Genomic DNA, 19,651 nt, shown 5'->3' on the forward strand with positions numbered 1-19,651 from the left:
AGCAACAGATGAGCTACAGTCAGTAACAGTACACCTACAAATGAAAACGTGTTTCACGTTTAATATTTAATCTACTATTACTACTGACATATCTGAGGAAAACAGTGAATAAAGAGAGGCAGCACAAGTGTGTGTTTTGAAGTTGGAGCTTAATAGAGAGCTGAGCCCTCCCCGCAGCGGTACACGCTTTGCTCTGTGTGGTGTGTGTGTGTGTGTGTGTGCGCGCGCGTGAGAATCTCGGCCGTAGTGAACATGGCGGAGCGGAGCGGGATGCGTTCAAGCGCCGAAGGAAAGTTGGTGTTGTAAGCCGAACCAACCCGCGTCGCTTTATCCGCTCGGATCGTGGACGTTTGAGCGGTAAGTAGACACGTGTAGCGGCGGAGACGCGTGAGTAATCTGTGCGATGATTCTGCCGCTGTGGCGAGCCCGCTGCTCGGCTTCACTCGGCTGCGATGTGGCGTGTCGGAGCGATGCAGTGGAGGGAGAAATCGAGCTGGAGCTCCAGTAGATCTGGGCTCGGGGATTAGACACGTTACAGCTCAGGAGCTTGATTGGGCTTCGACACGGCAGATCTCCGGTTGTTATTAACGGATAATTAAGAGTTTCGCACTGAGCTAGGGAAAGTTTCGCGTTCAGGAAATTCTTGCTCCAAACTATTATTTAAGTATTTAATTATTTTTCTTTTTCATTATAGTTTTTTTTTTAAATGCAAAAAATAAAAATCTAATAGAAACTCTAGCTGGTGTGTTTCTGCCGTTTATGGGCTCATTAATGGAAGTGCACCTGCCTCTCTGTAACTGCATTAGATGTAATTTAATTACTGACACAGTTCTCCCAGAGCTCCATCCCACTGACTCAATAACCTCAGCTGAAGAGTTTTATTCCCCACTTTCTATTTAATGTTTCATCCTCAAGAACAATTAAAATATACAAATGGTTTTTTTTCTGATACTGTTATTTATATTAAATTGTTAAAGCCAAGGGTGGCACGTTAGCTTAGTTGTTAGCACTGTTGCCTTGCACCTCCTGGGTCCGGGTTCGATTCCCACCTCAGGTCTGTGTGCGTGGAGTTTGCATGTTCTCCCCCATGGGTTTCCTCCAGGTACTCTGGACTCCTCTCACAATACAAAGATGTGCAGATCAGGCTGACTAACGTTGTGCATATGTGTGTGCCTTGGGATGGATTGGCCCCCTGTACAGGGTGTACCCCGCCTCGTACCCAAAGAGCTAATGGTATCTCTTTACATGCATACTGGCACAGTGCACAGTGTTGTCACTGTTTCTTCTATATGATTTATTAATATCTGCATCCCATTAAGCTGTGCAGATGTGCAGAATGTTATGCTGATTACCTATAATTTTTTTTTTTTTTACTTATAATATTATCAAAATTTGGGAGACACAAGAAAATAATTTAAAGTTCATTAAAATCTTTTCCATAAAGTGGATGTAAGAACTCTCAGCTGACCACTGGGAATTAACTGAAGGGTTTTGAACAGGATTGCCTGGATTATGTCATGGATGGGATGTAATTGAACATTTCTTGCACTAGGTCAGTAATTATAGTCAATGCCTATTGAAAGAGAGAGAAATCAAAGACCTTTTGCACAGTTCTAGATGAGACCGTTAATAAATGGTTTGAGTCTGAACTCCAGTGAGCTCTGGCCCGAAAAGCTGAACGAGGCTCATTGAGACCTTTATCAATGCTGTTGATGAGTGGGGATAATTAAAAAGCACTGCCTCTGGGCACCATTCATAAGGCTGTGAGCCAACTCAAGAAAAACTTCATCAGCAAGCTAGTACAGCGCTAATGTACTCTGCACATGTACAAATCCTTATTATCTTTCCTCACTTCATTTGATTTGTTTTAATCAGGATGTTTAAAGCTTTCATATAAATTAAAGGACATACATGAGTCGTTGATGTTGCTTAAGATTGAAGGTTTATCTTGAGGTTTGTCAGGTAGCTTGCTGAACTCAGTGTTTAACTTTTGCTTATTTAGTCTAAGTAAGCCTAAGCCTTGAACACATTGTGGCTGAGTTTTTATTTCATAATACTATTTTTCAAGTCTTTGATGAAAGCAAAGGGCAGTGCTAGTAAAAAGAAGCAGGAGTAGATAATGGACACACTTTCATTTGGGCCCAAGATAATGTTCTGTGTTGAAGGTCATAGTTTGTGTGAGGACGCATAAACAAGTTGTAAAAACCACCGTGATTTATAATGGAGCCATAATTACGATCCCTCAAGTTTGTAAAATATGTTAATAAATTTATGCTATAATAAATTTCAAAGCTAATTTAAATTTAGCTGAAATCATGCTGACTCTCCCCAACAGTCCGTAAAGATTTTATTCAGGGATTTTAACATTCTTAATATGCAGCTCCCAAGATTTTATAAAACATTTTACATATTAATGAATTTGTGTTTTAGAAAAGGTTTACCAATTTTGTTCTTTCTATATTCTCTTTTACCACATTCACTGAGTCCAACTTCATCTTCACTATTCACCTTAATGAGTTACACCATTACTGTTTGCATAATCATTCACATTCCCTTTAAAACACCTAAGTTAAACAATTTTTGTGTGTCCCAGTTTAAGTAAAATATAAGGCTATATTTAACTTGTATGTCAGGTCCTCTATCAAGGTGTTCTTAATTCAATCAGTGTATGTCCCAGAGGAGCTTGCATATTGCACTCATACTTATAGATCACATGGTACCATGCATCACCACCCTCATAGAGGTTGAAGCAACAGGTGAGAAAATAGCACCAGGGGGAATGGTTAAAAGCATATTTTCCTTTAAGGACAAGGCACTAACACCATTTCAGCTGAATCTCTATTCCTATGAAGACAAGAGGGTGATCTGTCTTGAAAAGCTAAGCGCTGTTCTCTGTCCTCTGGCTGTGAGGAGAGCGTCGTGTGGAATGGATGGCAATGTGAAAAGGAAGCAGCAGGGGGGCAGCTCCACAGGGAGCCAAGAGCTGTCTGGTCAGGGATCAAATTCTCACGCTGTTGGCTAGCTCGCATCCATAATTCATGTGCTTTCTCACTTGTAGAGGAAAATGGAAAATGTGGTGCTGTTTTTCCCTCTGACATGCTCTTTCTCTCCTATTGGTTTTGCCCTCTCGTTTCATCAAGCTCTTAGCATGCTTCTATTTCAAGCACCATGAAAGTCAGGCATGGTTTAGCTAAACCTGGAGATTTTTGGTTTAAGCTGTTCAGGCTTCTTAAAATGAATTTATATATTTAGACAAGACTTGTACGTTTTTGCCACCTTGGAATTTAGATAAGCCAGAGAGTTATGTGAGAGCTGATACTTACAGAGCAGAAGTGCAGGCTGTTTTTGTATTTAAATTATTGCTATAAGGCACTTATGGAAAATGAAAAGTTTGTTATTCTAGTTCTCTATTTTAAATGACTGATGTATTAGTTAAATGAAATTAAATTTTATTTGTATAGCGCTTTTAGCAATTGTCATTGTCACAAAGCAGCTTTACACAATCAAAAGAATTATTTATTCTTTTATTCTATATATATATATATTAGTTATTTATATTTTTATTATGATGCCGTAATTGTTTTTCCACTCGAATCAGTCAATTTGGATAAATCAGTTTTCTTATAGTACAAAGCCCCCACCTCACCGGAGAACTGGCAAAGCCTGCGTTTCTCTCCCCAGCATGGGCTTTTAGCTAATCGATTGCTCATCCAAGCTTGCTAATCAGGTTTCTAAGATTCACAGTTTCAGTATTACACACACACACACACACACACACACACAATCCTTAAACATTGTTGGACATAATGTTCTTTACATACTGAGAAAATAAGTAATTAAACAATTTGGAGTATGCAGTTTTAATTTAAAAAGAACTTAAAATCAAAATCAGTTCTCCGCCTAATTGTCTTGTTTCACATACAGCACTTGTGACATGTGCCTACGTTAATCATGTAAGAACTTAGGTAATGGCTAGAAAAGGTTTCACATTAAAATGTATGAAATATTTTTAATTCATTGCCCAGAGATAAATGAAGGACTTTTTTCCCCCTTTAAATATAGGTCAAATTCTCCCTTGTTGCTTAATTAGCGTTAAGTGGGGCAAAGGCTGAAACACTCATTAGTTTGAACATCAAACTGTATTTAGCATTAGCCTGAGGGTTTGGATCGAAACATATAATTTCAAGCTTTGGATTATAGTGTGTATTTTTCTGCTTATCGTTAAGCACGGTTTGGATTTTTCTTGTTCCATGTGCTGGATACGTGTTTCAGTCTTTGCTTTACCTTTTATTGAAGCGTTTTTAAACTGTTAAATTTTTTTAAAAATCCATAGGTCGGACTTGTTTGTCCGACGCATTCCATGGATGTTCAACTGGATTTGGGGAATTCAATGGCCAGATAAACAACCTTGAACTCTATGTCTGCTAATCCTCATACATACCAGGCTGCGATGCACTTGGTGTTTTGGTGCCTTTCTAATTTGGACTGCATTGTGTTATTTTGGCAATTCGTGCTGCATTGACTTTTCTATGGGATTGGACCAAATGAGCTAACCTTTGCTTCCCACAGGTGCCAATCATCCTGTCCCCAGGTATATAACTACTGGTATATAATAACCAAACAATGTTAATGTGTTAGTGCTGTGTGGTGGTAATGTTATGGCTGATCAGTGGATTCTAATATTACCAGCCTAAATGTGAAAGCATTTCACTGCATATCATGTGTATGCAGTGTATGGCTGTGACGAATAAAATTTGAATTTGAAATGTTTGATTGCATATTGAACAAAAAAAAGACAAATCCTCATCTGATTCAGGAACAACTCAAAGATGAATATTTTCTTGTAAACACCGTGTAATATGAAGTGACATAAAGAACAGAGCATCATGATACCAGCAATCTTAGGTCCTGAAACAACAAAGTGTATCTCGCTATTTGGCAATATTTTTCAGGAATTACAGTTTTGTATATTTTAGCAGGTCTTTTAATCTGTTGCCTTATTTTGTACACATTACTAAGTTTATTTGAATAAAGAATAAAGTCTTAAACACCTATGCTTTTCCCCTTGCAAGGTACTGTACAGTATGTGACTGAGGTTTTTTTTTTTTTTTCATGAAGGTTATTTGATACGGACATCTTAGATAAATCCTTGAATCAAAAGCTGTCCTATTGTTTAAAACCTACTAGATATCAGTATAGATGTAGGAATAGTAGTCCCTAGTCCCTAGTTAGCTCTGTACATTGTATAGATGTAATGAAGTGGGATTGTAGTTGCCTACTTGAGCCTGAATGGATAAACTAAAGCTATATATACATTATGTACCGTAAGTATTTTCAGTTTAACTGTGTCGTATTGTATTGTATTGTATGTAGTGTATGTATTGTTTGTAGTCCTAAATGATAGATGGCTATGATTTGTGGATTTGTAGATATATCATATAATAAACATTGTACATGAATTGTAGATTAATATTTGGCATTAAACGCTATTTATTTCACCTGTTTTTAACTGTTGTTTAAATCACCCACCTACATACTTTCTAAGGATTAAGTAATATATTTCCTATTGTGCAGAAGTTTACAGTAGAAGAAGAGCAAGGTGTGTCTTTTGGGTCAGACCACAGCATCTCTTTATAACGTAGGAGATTGAAAAAGGCTTCTTTGTTCCACTTTTCTTTTGAACAAATACAGGATTGGCTCGCGAGCCTCTTGCTCATTCCCAGGCGTATGAGTGTGTAATGGGATACTTTTCTTTTGTATCTTGCTGCATTCACAATGAGAATTCTCTCTCATGCTGCTTTACGAGACCTGGGTTTTTTTTGCCAGAGGTTTTGTTGCAGCCAGATTATGTAGAATATTGGCTTTAAATGGAAAGCAGGTGGTAGAATTAAAAAAATAAAATAACAGCTTTCTGAAAGTCAGGTTAAGAGCTGTGACCGGTGAAATGTGTGTTTGTTTTAAAAACTAGTTCCTTTCAAAGTCCTGCTTTTTTTTTCTCCTATTCAATTGCCATAGCACCGTAGTCACAATGACTTACTGTCTGGATGATTGTAGCTGCAGCTGCATTACAGCCCGGTGCGTTTCCAAATCCTTCTATCTGTGGTCTAATTCGCACAGTGAATACCTCTGGGGGTTTCCGTGTGCCTGCACGTCTCTTGAGATCTCTCCACTATTAACAGCCCAGACACATTCAGATAGCTGTAGGCACTACTGTCGGCAAATTCAATATTGTGTTATTATATATTTTATCCTAGTCTCACAGCCGAAATGTCACAGAAGCTGACCTACAGTACAGTCAATCGGTCGATAGTTCATGGGGAATGTTCAAAAGATCTGATTATTATTATTACAATCTGTAGAAATTATGGAGCAATTTAAGGGGTCCAAGCACTTTCTCTAAATATTTGCCCTAATGGTTCCATGGGAGATGACATACTGTAGATATACAGTAAGTCCCCAACATACAAACGACTTCCGTTTTCAAGAGTTCGTTTGTAAGTACAGATCGTTCGTAAGTCTGAGGCCTCCCACATTAATTACGGCTCCACAGCCAATCAGGGGCGTCTGTAAGCGCCCGCAAGCAGAAGGAGCGGATAGCGCTGTCCTCTGAGCGTGTTATGCCGCCCCCAGCGGTGCGTGAGCGAGCAGTTTAAAAAAAGATACGGTCGGCTGGCGTCACGTGGTTCGGAGGAAACATATGATAGTCTTCGACCCTCCCAACTGAGTGGTGGTAGTAGCTTAATGTAGAAGCCCCCTAGTGACGGGGAGGAATTGGACACAACTAAATTAGGAAGGAAGTCAGCTATTCAGAAATCAGATCTATTCTTTCAATTATTTTCACTTTCGTCTCCATCGTTATTGCTTGGTGCTTCTTAGCAGTACTAACATCGCCGCTGCTTTTATGCTTGCTTCCGGACGTGCATTGTGCATGTGACAATGTATGCTGGACATTTGAATTAACATGAGTGAACACATGTTCGTATCTTCGGAAGTTTGCTAAACACTACCAAAAGCCATTTAACATTTTAATCTATCTATCTATCTATCTATCTATCTATCTATCTATCTATCTATCTATCTATCTATCTATCTATCTATCTGTCTGTCTGTCTGTCTGTCTGTTTTATTTTCAGGGTCTTATTACTAGTGTCTTCCTTTCTCTCAAAAGTAAGTTTCACTTTACTTACTAAATAATGTATCTTTTTTTAAAAACAACAACAACAACTGAATAATAGGATAAGTAGTTAAATAATAAATAAATGATAAATAAGACGGGCCTTTAGGGGCTTATTCTATCCAATGTTGAGGTTTGGTAAATACCAAAATCCCTGTAACACATGTAACTGAGATTCTTATGCTGCTTCTTACTTGAGCATGTGTTTCTGCACATCATCACTTACCCATGCAGAGCCAGAACCTGTAATACATCTTTCTGTCCCAATGTGTGTTGATTTATCCTCAAATAAAAATGAAAAGGACAGCTTGCATGTTTTCAACTCCCATACAATGATCTAGAGTGGCTGTTTTTGTGGCAAGCATTTTTTTTTACAGGAATACATAAACCAAACATGTGGGCATTTGACTTACATATTTTCACTGACTATTTCACCCTAGAGACCTTTCAAACAAAACAGCCTGAAGGATTTTGCTTGAGGAAAAGATTGAGAAACATTCAAAAACAAACCACTGGGACTGTTGTCTGTCCTTTTCTGCCAACATGTATTAAAAAAAAACAAAAACGCCGGAATGAGGTTTTACTGTTTAAAAAATACACATCTGGAGACATTGCCTGTTTGGCAAGTCTTCGTCTCAGGTGACAGTAACCCTGGGAACACCTTAAGTTTTTCGCCCAATATGCATTAACATATATGGTTGAAATGTTATCAAACTCGTTTTTTATATGTAAGGAATAAATTTATAGCTTACTTAATCCTTTACTTTTGGCTTGGCATCTTGGCACAGATTTACTTCTTCCACAGATTTAGCTCCAGTCCCTAATCCTGGCAATGTGCCATGCAGTAGTTATAGCTCTTTAACATGTGGGAGCTGTTGTGTATGACAGGAAGGCTCACTTGGCAACTCCAACCCAAGACCTGGGTTATGAGAGGTCGTCCAACAGCCGGTTTTCTATGGCGCAGTTCCACTGGGTCACTGTGATGAAGCTGATTAAAACCTGATGGACGCTGGTGTTGTGATTTGAAACGCATGGGGCTGAGCATTTTTCTGTTACAGATGGGGAGCATGAACTCCGTTAAACCTCCAGCTCTGTTCCGCTCCCATTAAACTTTTCCCATTGTTACAGACAGCTTTTTTTATTGTGGATGTAATGTGTGCCATATTGCATACACATTGCACATGGCAGATTGAGGTCTATAAATATATGATCACCATTTTATTATGTTCAAGGCTAATTTTGTATTCAAAATGATATGACAAACTAAAGGACAATCCAAGCACATGTCTTAGGAGGCCTGCCACAGGCTGCCATAACGGCTTCAACACACCTTGTAACTGAAGTGAAGGTGTAAAGACTGTTTTTCAAAATATATATATATATTCTCTGAGTTGTTGTTTTGATGTTGGTGCTGGAGGGAACGCTAGAGATCCTTTCAACACCACATCATTTCCCAATAGGTGTTCAGCTGGTCTGGTGACGCTGAAGGCCATAGCATATAATTGACTTTAATAAATCACTTTCATAGTCAGGAAACCATTCCGTGAGTATCCTGTTGACGTGAGTGGTGACGTCCTAGAAGAGCAATTAGGATAGAAATGTTTCAGTCGGTTTCCTCTACAGAACCCAATGTACACCATTAAAATGTCAGATACATAATAATAGAGCTGCTTTATATCTTTAATTTGTCACCCAGCTTGTAAATCATTAATTACTCTTTAAAATTCTAAATACTATTAATGATGTGTTTGATTTAAAAAGGTCCAAGAGCTCATTGTCTGATATTAAACCCATACAGTTAAGCGTTCAGAACAGTTTACTTACAATAGGAGGCATTTCCCAGACACGGCGAGTATTGAAATTACTGTCAACCGCCCTTTGGTGGAACGCACCTCCAATGATTTTTTTCCATAGTTTTTTTCTCTTTTGTAGCAGATATTCAGTGGGGACTCACATTAATTAAAGGTGAAATCAGCACTTGTAAACCCTTTAGGCTATGCAATATTAAATCAAGGCACTCTTTGGTACAAAAATAGAGTGATGGCTTGCAATTACAATGTTATAACCAATAAAAAGTCATTGTGGACCAAACAGGTTGATTTTTTGGGAAGGCATTGCTAGGTCATGGGAAATGTTTGCATTGAGTTTGCAAGTTTGTTCCTAGGAAGATGTCCAAGGTACACAAGTAACCTGAAAGTGTAGAGAAAATAACTGGAAAAAGTGATGGGGCATAACCAATAACATTATGGGCAAGGCTTTGTTGAGGCTGTACGTGTAGTTTGTAATTAGAGTTACTTTTACATTTATCCTCCGGAGACCTAGACTGTACTGTTCTGTACACTTATTATTATTATTATTATTATTATTATTATTATTATTATTATTATTATAAGCATCTGATAACTGTAAATTTAATTTAAGTGTCTTCAAACCAAAAAAAAAATGATTGAAGTAAGATATATAGACAATGTAGTTAGGAGAAAACTTCATGCCCTTATAAAAGACATTCAGGTCTTAGGTTGAACCCTTTTAGATGCTTATACAAAATTGCTTTGTATACATGGGAAACTATTCTGTGCCTAGTGTTATTTGTGCAAATTCAGGAAAGCAGGGGTGATGTGGTAGAGTTTTTTATGGAGTTTAATTTCTGCTTATATAAAAGATTTTTTTTCTCAATTCCAACCACTGGTATTAACAAATTTACCAGATTCAGACACACTTATGTGCTTAGCTGAGCAGGGACTTTGGTTCTAACCCTGTATCATTAATAACGCTAGAACATTTCCAATATGAGATCTCAAGCCTCTGCGGATAGGGCGTCCGTCTAAACAGAAGGCAGCACCATACAGTTGGTCTGGGGCAGGTCCATCATTATCAGCAGTAAGAATTTATGAGATTCCAACTCGATGATATTAATTGGTAATTGATACAGAGGATTAAGTATCAAACAACAGGCTTTTCCTGTTTTAATATCTGGTCTTGAAACAGAAATATACAGTATAAGTGGAGGCTAAAACCTGTACTGCTACTTCTGCAACTTTTTCACTTTTGTGAGCACATTAACATCTCGTGTCTCCAAAGATATGTCAGTCAATTAGTATTCACCCTCATCGAGCCCTGTAAGTGAAAAAAACATTTTTTAACACGAATTTCTGCATGTAATTTTGGAGTGATTAATTAAGAATGTGTCTGCGAAATCGACGGCGAGATACATGCCCCGAAGTTTATAATCTATTATAAGCCAAGTGTCTCCTTTAAGTATTTGCATAGGTGATGCAAGCCCTCAGAAGCTGATGTTATCTGTTCTCCTCTCAAAGAAACTTCTCTGTATTTATTTAAAGAGCAAGGCAGTTTCCTTGGATCCTGACTGCTGTTTTCTTTAGCTAATGATAGTGTAGCGTAGTGAGAACAGGGGCTGAAAACTATGCCTGCCAATACGAACAATTTCAATACAATCCCCTCACAAGCCTGGTTGCTTTCAGTTTCTCATTTTTTGCTTCATCTTTTCATTTACATGTGACCAATATCTGTAACTGTTCAATTTCTAATGACTCACTTAACAAATCCTTCTGTGTTGTTGCATTCTGTAGTTTTGTCTTTGAATGAACCAGGATTTGTCACCACAGATGTAAGTGCTCATAAAATTTCCCATTACCACAAGCAGATTCTGAATGTTACCAATGCTAGTCTTATTCGGCTTATTGTTCTATTCTTGTCGAAAGGCATTTAGTCTTGGGCAGCCTTGCTCAGTGAAGAGGCCCCAAGGAAATGTCTGGAGTAACTGATATATAATACCATAATCTTAGTAGCTGCATTTGATTAATATTCCTGATGTCTGACCAATAGGATACTGCCTCTGTCTCTTTAGTATTTAGTATGACTGATTACAAAAAATGGGCCTCGAGCGGTTTACTATGACCAAGACATGTCAAAAAACAAGGTTGAGCTCAGTGTATATATTAAGGCAGACTGTCTATATCTTTATCTGTATCTATACTATAACAGGCTCTGTCCAATACTTAGCTACTGAGTTATTGCTTGATTTTTGGAGGTTACAATATGCTCACATAAAAAACATAGCATCTTCAGCTTCCTTTAACAAGCGATTGCTGTAACTTAAGCTGCAGCTGCTTATTTTCCATATTATTCTCCTATAGCTGTAAAATCAAATTTGTTAAACCACTGGACCTGTCAAGATTTTTGCACAGATGTGAACAGTTCATGAATGTGTCATTAACATCTTAATAATAAATAAATTCAACGATAAAGATAATATTGCACAAAACACAATAATTTACCTAAACTTTGTGTTTATTATGCCTTTTTCGATGGAAGAAAATGGTTTATAAAATAATTTTATGGGAAACCAAAAAACTAGAATGCAAAGGTCCCAAAAGTATAACATGAGTAAACCTGTGACAGGCTCTTGGGCAGCCGTTGCCTGTGAGAAGTGAAGGCCAGCCCATCAGATATAATCCCACAGAAAAGCTAATACAGCATAACTCACTAAATAAGTCACTGCAGGCTCATAATAGGAGCAAGAGAACACCCAGTACACCACAGCCTGCCACACAAGGGGCCCAGTAAGCAAAGAGCACTCCACCCAGCAACCCACAGCGCTCCCCGTGAGTCCCTGCAGGGCCAAGCCTCGAGGGCTCAGAGCTGCCCAGCTGGCACAAGGGAAACCTACAGACTATTGAATATGCAATACACACAGTTTATCTGGCATAATGTTTTGCATTGTAATGTTATGGCTAATGTACAAATATATCAAATGGAGGTATATTGTACTTTCCCACCTACTCAACATGATGATTATGGCATGGCTTGGGACTGCTTAAACAGATAGGACACTGCAAATCACCTCCATGAAAAGTGTTCATGCTTAAGTACAGTTGTAGCCTTCTATATCCAAAATGCCTTGGTTCACTGAATTGACCAAACTCTTGGTTTTATATATTGTGCACTAGTCAGGATACAATATGTCTGAAGAAGGTGTAAATAATAACTCGCCTAATGTTTAGCCTCCAAGTCTCTCACTGTGTTGGCCTTTTCTGTTTCTTTTGATTGGTTGCAACCTGCAAGTCATGCTCCAGCTGTGTAAGGTTAAGCTGCCTGACCTTTTTTTTTCATGTGCTTTTGTGTTTGGGTTGCTGTCTGTGGTGCTGATCTTGCATTGTTGGAGATGCTCAGGGTGTGGTGGTGTAGTAGGAGGCCTGGGATCTATTATTAATCAAGATAAGGTCATACTTAAGGCTTATTCATGGGAATGTTTCTTTTGAATTATTCCTTTAAAAAATACAAATGCAAAAAGCAATGCGAAATGCTTCAATATAATAAATGGGAAGCTTTTTTGACGTCTAAATGAATAAATTTGACAACATGGGTAGTATACTTCTACAAAGCAGTGACTGATGTCTATGCACTGAAATCTTGCATTGGCATTGACCTTTAAAACATGGATTATGTTGTTATTTGAGGAGCTGATACTGAAGTCTCTTTTTATATCATGAGGAAATGAACAAAGCAGATCAAAGACTGTTATGCCCACAGGTATTTCTTACAAGCTAAATTTATGGCTGATGAATTCAAAACCCGTGGAAATAGCAGTTGGTGCTAAAGTTTAGAGATTTATAAAGCATTTATTATATACAAATCTGATGACTCTGTAGTAACTTATGCAGAAATGTGTAATTATTCAAAGAGGCCATAAATTATGATTGCAAATTATGATTGCTGAGTCATGGTAAAACAAATCAAGAGTCCTCTTGGACACACTCTCTAATCATGTTTCCTTTCCTCCAGCTGTTGGCTTAATTACTTTTCCCTGCAGCCCATAAAAAGTTAATATGACTCTAGTCAATGGGATCATCTAGTTGTTTCCTGGCGGGGGAAAAAAAACTTTGCAAATAATCTTACACCCTCTTTACCTCCCTCTTCTAGCTCACCAGTTTTTATCAAGAATTCAATTCACACTTCCTACCTCATTGGCTCCTTTGACACTACGAGCAACAATTTTTTTGGTTAGATAGGATTTGCATGGCTTGACAGTTCACCGTTATAAATATAAGTTATTTTATCGGATTCTAATGTGGACCCCCCTGACCACTGAAACTGAAAGTCGCATGTACACATTAATACACCTTTGCTCGTGCTATCTGAGTTAAAACACACCATGAGTTTGTGAGATCACAAACAATGGATGAAATTTAAGCAAAAATCTGCTTGAGGTTTTGTGCTGGAAGACAGCACGCACTTAGTAGCTGTATTTATTGAGTTCTAGAAAAAGGAAGGAAGCCAAACATCTTGCTTTTAGCTATAAAACCACATCACTGGTGACTAGAGCAAACAACATATGTACTCTCACTCACTCACTCACTCACTCATCTTCTATACCGCTTTATCCTGTGTTCAGGGTCGCGGGGACCTGGAGCCTATCCCAGGAGACTTAGGGTATGATGCAGGATACACCATAGACAGGGTGCCAATCCATCTCAGGGCACACAGACATACAGTACGCACACTTACGCACTATAGGCAATTTGGGAATGCCAGTTAGCCTAATCTGGACTTTGGGAGGAACCCGGTGTAAGGAGGAAACCCACCAGGCACGGGGGAACATGCAAACTCCATGCACACAGACACGGGAATTGACCCTGGCCGGGAATCAAACCCGGACCCTGGAGGTGCAAGGCAACACTACACCACCATGCTGCCCCCCTCCCACGCATGGACAGAGGCCAAAATGTGGATTTCTATGGAGTGGAGTTGCATGACCACGTATCAGATATACTGTATATCCGATCTAGGCAAACATAGGAAAGTGACTCAGATCTGATCTGAAAAACATCACATTTGTGCGGTTAGACAGTCCTAAAAAATCAGACCTGTTTTTGAGTCGCTTAAGGCTAGTAATGTGAAGGTAGCCATTATCTCTCATTTAATTCAACACAGTGCCTTCCTTAAATCAACTTTTTACTATCTGAGTTTGCTCTTAGTTATGGATACAGAACTTGGTTGCTACAACATGCACAGATAACATTTTCTAGAACTTGCAAAAGATGTGATCTTCACAAGAAGAATGCAACACTCACCAACCCCAAACCAGACTAACTCTTGCTTTTACAGGAAATCACCTGAAGTGCTCCTCCCTGTCATCGTGGCTTGGCCCGGGGCACACGTGCTAGAACATGTCAGAGCTGGAATGCCAACAGCAGGCAGTCTTTCACACAGCCTGAACTCTTTTATAACCCGGCGTTGACAGATTGCACATTAGATACAAACTGTTTCATAATGAGTCACTAATGGTCGACTGATGAAGTTAAAGTGACATGGTCTACTTGTAATTAGTAAAATAGTCAGCATGATATTCAGCATTCCAATTTCTCCTCAGGCCAAATTAGAGAGGTTTTTGAGCTTTTGAAATTTAACGCGATAAAGTGAAATGGGGAATTTTCACTGGCTCTGTGCACATTTTTGGGAAAATCACCCAAACTTCCTGTCATAAATCATATTGTTAAGACGTTAGGTTTAATTCCTTGGTGTGTGTGTGTGTGTGTGTGTGTGTGGGATGTAGTGCTTCATACAGGATAAACACTCACGTGTGCATGTGTGTGAAGTATCCATGACAATCAGAAACTTGGTTTTGGTGTTGTTTCAGAATGACGTAGTGTGAGCTGAGGTTGACATATAAGACCAAAGAATTTCAGCCTGCAATGTACTGGTGTTGTATCTGGAGTGCATTTTCACCTTGTGTTTTTATAAAGTTTTCCAGATACCAGTTTTTAGATTTAAAACATGGCTTTTTTATGGATGGCTTTTTTCTTATTCTGATGCCCTATATTCTGAATAGTTATTTACAGATTTTTATGTTTTTGGCTAATGTAACTAGCTACTCATTATATTATTTAAAAAGTGTTTTTGAGTGGTGCAAATGAAATCAGTGTGGAAGTTTGCTTGTATACAGTATCGAAGCACTCGTATATCAAACTTACCTGTAAGGAATAATGGAAACTCTGACGATTTGTTCCACAACCCAAATATATTAATGTAAACACAGATACAAAATATAAAGTACAAATTTACCTTTAAGAAGAATCTTGACTGCAGTGATTTAAGACCAGAGTGAGTAAAGGAAAAAAGAGGGGGGGGGTGACTTTCACACGCACACACACCAGTTTACTGATAGAGACTATCACTTACACAAGCGCACACACACACACACACACACACACACACACACACACTTACACCAGATTTCAGACAGAGCCATAGAGAGGAGAAAAAAGAGGAAGGGGGCTACTGTGTAGGATAGAGACCGCGCTGAGACCGAGCATGGGAGACGATTACCCACAATACTGCTTATATTTCAAAACCTCGCTTGTTTATCGAGTTAAAATGTATTTACAATTTTTGCTCGTCTTGCAAAGCGCTCACAGGCCAAGGTATTTGCAGTATAAGGTTCCACTTTATCTGTCCCCTCCACACTACAGTGTATCTGACAGAAGATGTTTATGACGGGAAGTTGGGTGGATAAACACCTGCTAAAAAAGCAGGCTGATCTGGTCAAACTGGTAGACCAACTTTAACAGCTTGTTTGTTCGGTTTAAAGCAAATACCTTCTGCATTTCAGTACATCATAGACAAGTTGAAGTATTAAGAAAGCTGGAAAAAATACAGTTCCAAATGGAATACTGTGGTACTCAGTGGGTAAGGGCTTAGCGGGTTACTGATCAGAAGGTCAGCGGGTCCATGCCCCAGCTCCACCAGGCTACCATCCCTGGGGCTTGCTTAACCCGGTCTGCCCTTCTCTTCGGGAGCTTGTTAGAAGCTCTGACCCCAAATTTTTTACTTTTTGAATGGGACAACTTCAGCTATCTAGGCAGCAAGAGTAATGCAGTAAAGAGTAATATCTAAACAATTACAATTATAACATGTGACTCTTTTTTAGAAATCTTGTCAGATAAATTACTCTTTTTATAAGAGTAATTAACTTGAATCTAAGTGATATAATACTCTAAATTGGTGAAAAAGCATTGCTTACCCTCACATAAGTGTAATACAGTACAGTATATACACATCGTCCATATATCCAAAGTATTTTTAAAAATGTTACAAATATTGTCATATATTTTGATCAATATCAATGAGGATGTATGGTAATGTATGTGTGCATCCTATACTGTACATTAAAATTATGTTACCCATACATGTAAATGCATGTAAATATAGGGAAACAACATATTTTGCTTATAAATGGCACAATAAATTTCAACCAGCTGGTACCAAGATACATTCATTTATACTGGATATAGTATTTAGTTAATTACCGCTTGGAATACATAGACATAAATAAATTACACACTCATAAATATGACATACATGCTTTAACAAAAAAACAAAAAACAAAAAAACACCTCAGTTGTGTTGGACTAATGGTACTTAGTTATTAACCTAGTAAACCCAGTGTAAGTATGTATCCAATGTTGTAAACATTAAAGCACTTTTTGTAAGTCGCTCTGGATAAGAGCGTCTGCCAAATGCCTAAATGTAACAAGCATCACATAGAACACATATTTCAAATTCTTATGGAAATTCATGCATGTCCATGTATCACATTTCCGTATGAGAAAGAACTAATTCAATTGTTTATACAATATACTGATGCCAGTGAATTCCCTCCTCCAGTTTAATTTTATATCTTTTATAATATAATTCCATCTTTACTACATATTTAAAGATAAACTTTCGGTGGTTTTTGATCAACTGTCATATTGTTTGTGCAGTTTTATTATCTACTTGCTGATGGCGTTGTACTGTATTATGAGCTTTAGTGATACAGTAACACTGCTGAAACTAATATCATAATGATTGATAGTATATTACGTGGCTTTGAGTATGGATATATTCGCTCTGATATTGTCATACCGTTAAACTACACCAAATTAACTGTGGCACCAAAAAATCTCATTTTTATTGCCTTAGGTAACAATATTGGAATATCCACATGGCTAATATACAGAGCATTTTCTCTATTGGCTTCCCCTGTCTATCTCCTTTGGTCGGCTTTGTTTTTTTTTTTCTTTAAAAAATAAGACGTAAATAAATGTTTCACATTGAAAGACTATCTGATAAAAAACCCAAACTATTGAGATATAAAGAAAGTGGAGTATATTGTGTAAAGCAGTGGTTCTGGCTTTATATATAGTCTAAAGGAAGAGAGAATGATGAATGGAAGGAAATGCTGATATTCACATGGACTGTGAACTGCACGTAGATATGGATTGAGAGGTGATAAGGTTGAACAGCGATGTGAAAATACAAATGTAAAAAGCAACACAGGTCCAGTATATCTATCCACACATGGAACAGAGAAGGAGAATAAAGGCGATTTCCTTGTTTTTGCCGGAGACTGATCTCTGCCTTAATAAACTGCGGGGTGTAAGTGTTTGTGTGTCGCTGTCCATTTGAATGTCATTTCTGTCTTTCCTAATTGCTGACAGCACTGAAGCTGCAAAGCTTTTATTTTTACACAGAAAAATAACTCACGTGAAATGGAAATAAAGGTACTCTAATGTTTCTTTATGCTTGAAATGGAAAGAACAAAATGCGCATTTGTGCATGAAATGAAATGGAGGTAAAATACAGCGAAATGAATAAAACGATCAGAGCTGTGGGCCGCTGCGCTGACTCGCTCCAGATGCTAAGAGGCGTGAGCTTTATGACTCCCTCTGGCATCTTCCAGATTGACCTTCACTAAAGTGGATGATTTAATGGACTGTGAAGGACTTCTCTCTAAGATGGAAGGAAGTGGAAAAGTGTTAAGTTGCCTGTACCGGGCGTTTATCAAAAGCCATGAACCTTGAATCTGAAAACAAGGCTGCTCGCTGTTGCATAGAGCCCCCTGACTTTTCCACAATTCTGTTTTATTACGCTGGCTGTCACTTAATGTTGGTTGCAATGAAAATAGGTTTTTGTGAGATAAAGTGCCCTGTTTAAACATAAAGGAATCGTCCATCTCTAGTGTACTTATTAAAAAAAATTAACTATTAGGTAAAAGATAGTAGCATTGCACTATACTATAGCACTGTTAGGGTGATTTATCCTTGACTAATTTGGTTTGATGGCATGCAGAACCTGTGCAAACGAGGAGAATGTTAACTTGCTAATCATTCAGTATTTAACAGCTGTCCTGATGTGTTGGTAATAACTGCATGCAAGTAAATTATTAAACAGTCTTTAAAAAGGTCAATCAGTACTTCTGAGTGAGAGATATTGTGACTTTGTATAATAGCAATACTTGGAGTTTTATATAGGCGGCACGGTGGTGTAATGGTTAGCGCTGTCGCTGTCGCACCTCCAGGGTCCGGGTTTGATTCCCGGCCAGGCTCTGTGTGCATGGAGTTTGCATCTTTTCCTCGTGCTTGATGCATACCTTCCACAGTCCAAAGACCTGCAGGTTAGTCTAATTGGCGTTGCCAAGTTGCCTGTAGTGTGTGTGCACTGGATTGGATAGATTGGCACCCTGTCCAGGGTGTACCCCGCCTTCAGGCCCCCTGCGACCCTGAACACAGGATAAAGCGGTATAGACGATAGTTTTAAATACCCTTCGACAGAACAAATGAGCTGTATTAAATGTATCGCATCAGTTACACTGACCATTTAGGTCAGGATTTTTATACAAATGTTGCGTTTTTATGCATGTAGTAATGTGCACACATCTATCTATCACACACAGTGGCTCCACATGCAGGTCTGCTGCCTTTCTTGAGCAGTTGGTTAGCTACAGTAGGGAAGGCCATGCTTTTTTCAGAGCCGTGATATAATACAGTTAATACTGGGATTCGAGCCAAAGAGACTTGCCCCCCGGCTGAGAATTCACCACTGAGTGAGCAAATTTAATCTCTCAGCCATATGGAATATTACTTTATTTTGCCCAAAATGTGATGCCTACCAGAGAACTGGTCACATTTAACTGTATAAACTGTAGATTCACACTTCACAAGTCAAACACAGAGGCTGTGTTTATCATCTTCCTACAGAACGCTAAGATGTGTCAGGTTTATCAGATTCCTGCTCACAATAATGCTTGGAACTTCTGCTCATTGTTTTGACTCGTTAGGAAATCCGAGGACACGAGACTCGTAAGTACAGAGATACATTTTCACGCTATACTTTATTCGGTTCTTAAATAAATGAAACTGTGAATAAACAGAAGGTCGACACTCGGAGATAGATTCCAGACTGGCAGTACACACACAGGCTAGTGAGATCAGGCTGGCAGCTCACACGCTCGGCCGGCGTGCTGTAATAAGGGCGCTCTTCAGACGCCGGCCACGCCATCGCGCCTCTCGGTTCTCATTAAGAGGCCTGTCAGTCAGGGAGCTGCTGGAGCTGCACACTCCCGGGCCTACTCCACCATCAAAACACATGATGGCACCTGGCGCCATGGAGTAGGAAGTAGGATTAATGAATTGC

At 38.7% G+C, this 19,651-nt stretch overlaps 1 protein-coding gene across 1 annotated transcript in view; it reads left to right on the forward strand.

Moving 5' to 3' along the window:
• The first annotated feature begins 122 nt into the window (after positions 1-122).
• ndst2b (N-deacetylase/N-sulfotransferase (heparan glucosaminyl) 2b) overlaps positions 123-19,651 on the forward strand; it is a 55,264-nt gene continuing 35,735 nt past the window's right edge. Inside the window, exon 1 of the mRNA XM_053511303.1 lies at positions 123-357. The gene's annotated coding sequence lies outside the window, so the exon portion shown is untranslated. The remainder of the gene's footprint in view (positions 358-19,651) is intronic.

The sequence above is a fragment of the Clarias gariepinus genome, chromosome 14 (assembly GCF_024256425.1).
Source record: "Clarias gariepinus isolate MV-2021 ecotype Netherlands chromosome 14, CGAR_prim_01v2, whole genome shotgun sequence".
NCBI classification, from domain to species: domain Eukaryota; kingdom Metazoa; phylum Chordata; class Actinopteri; order Siluriformes; family Clariidae; genus Clarias; species Clarias gariepinus.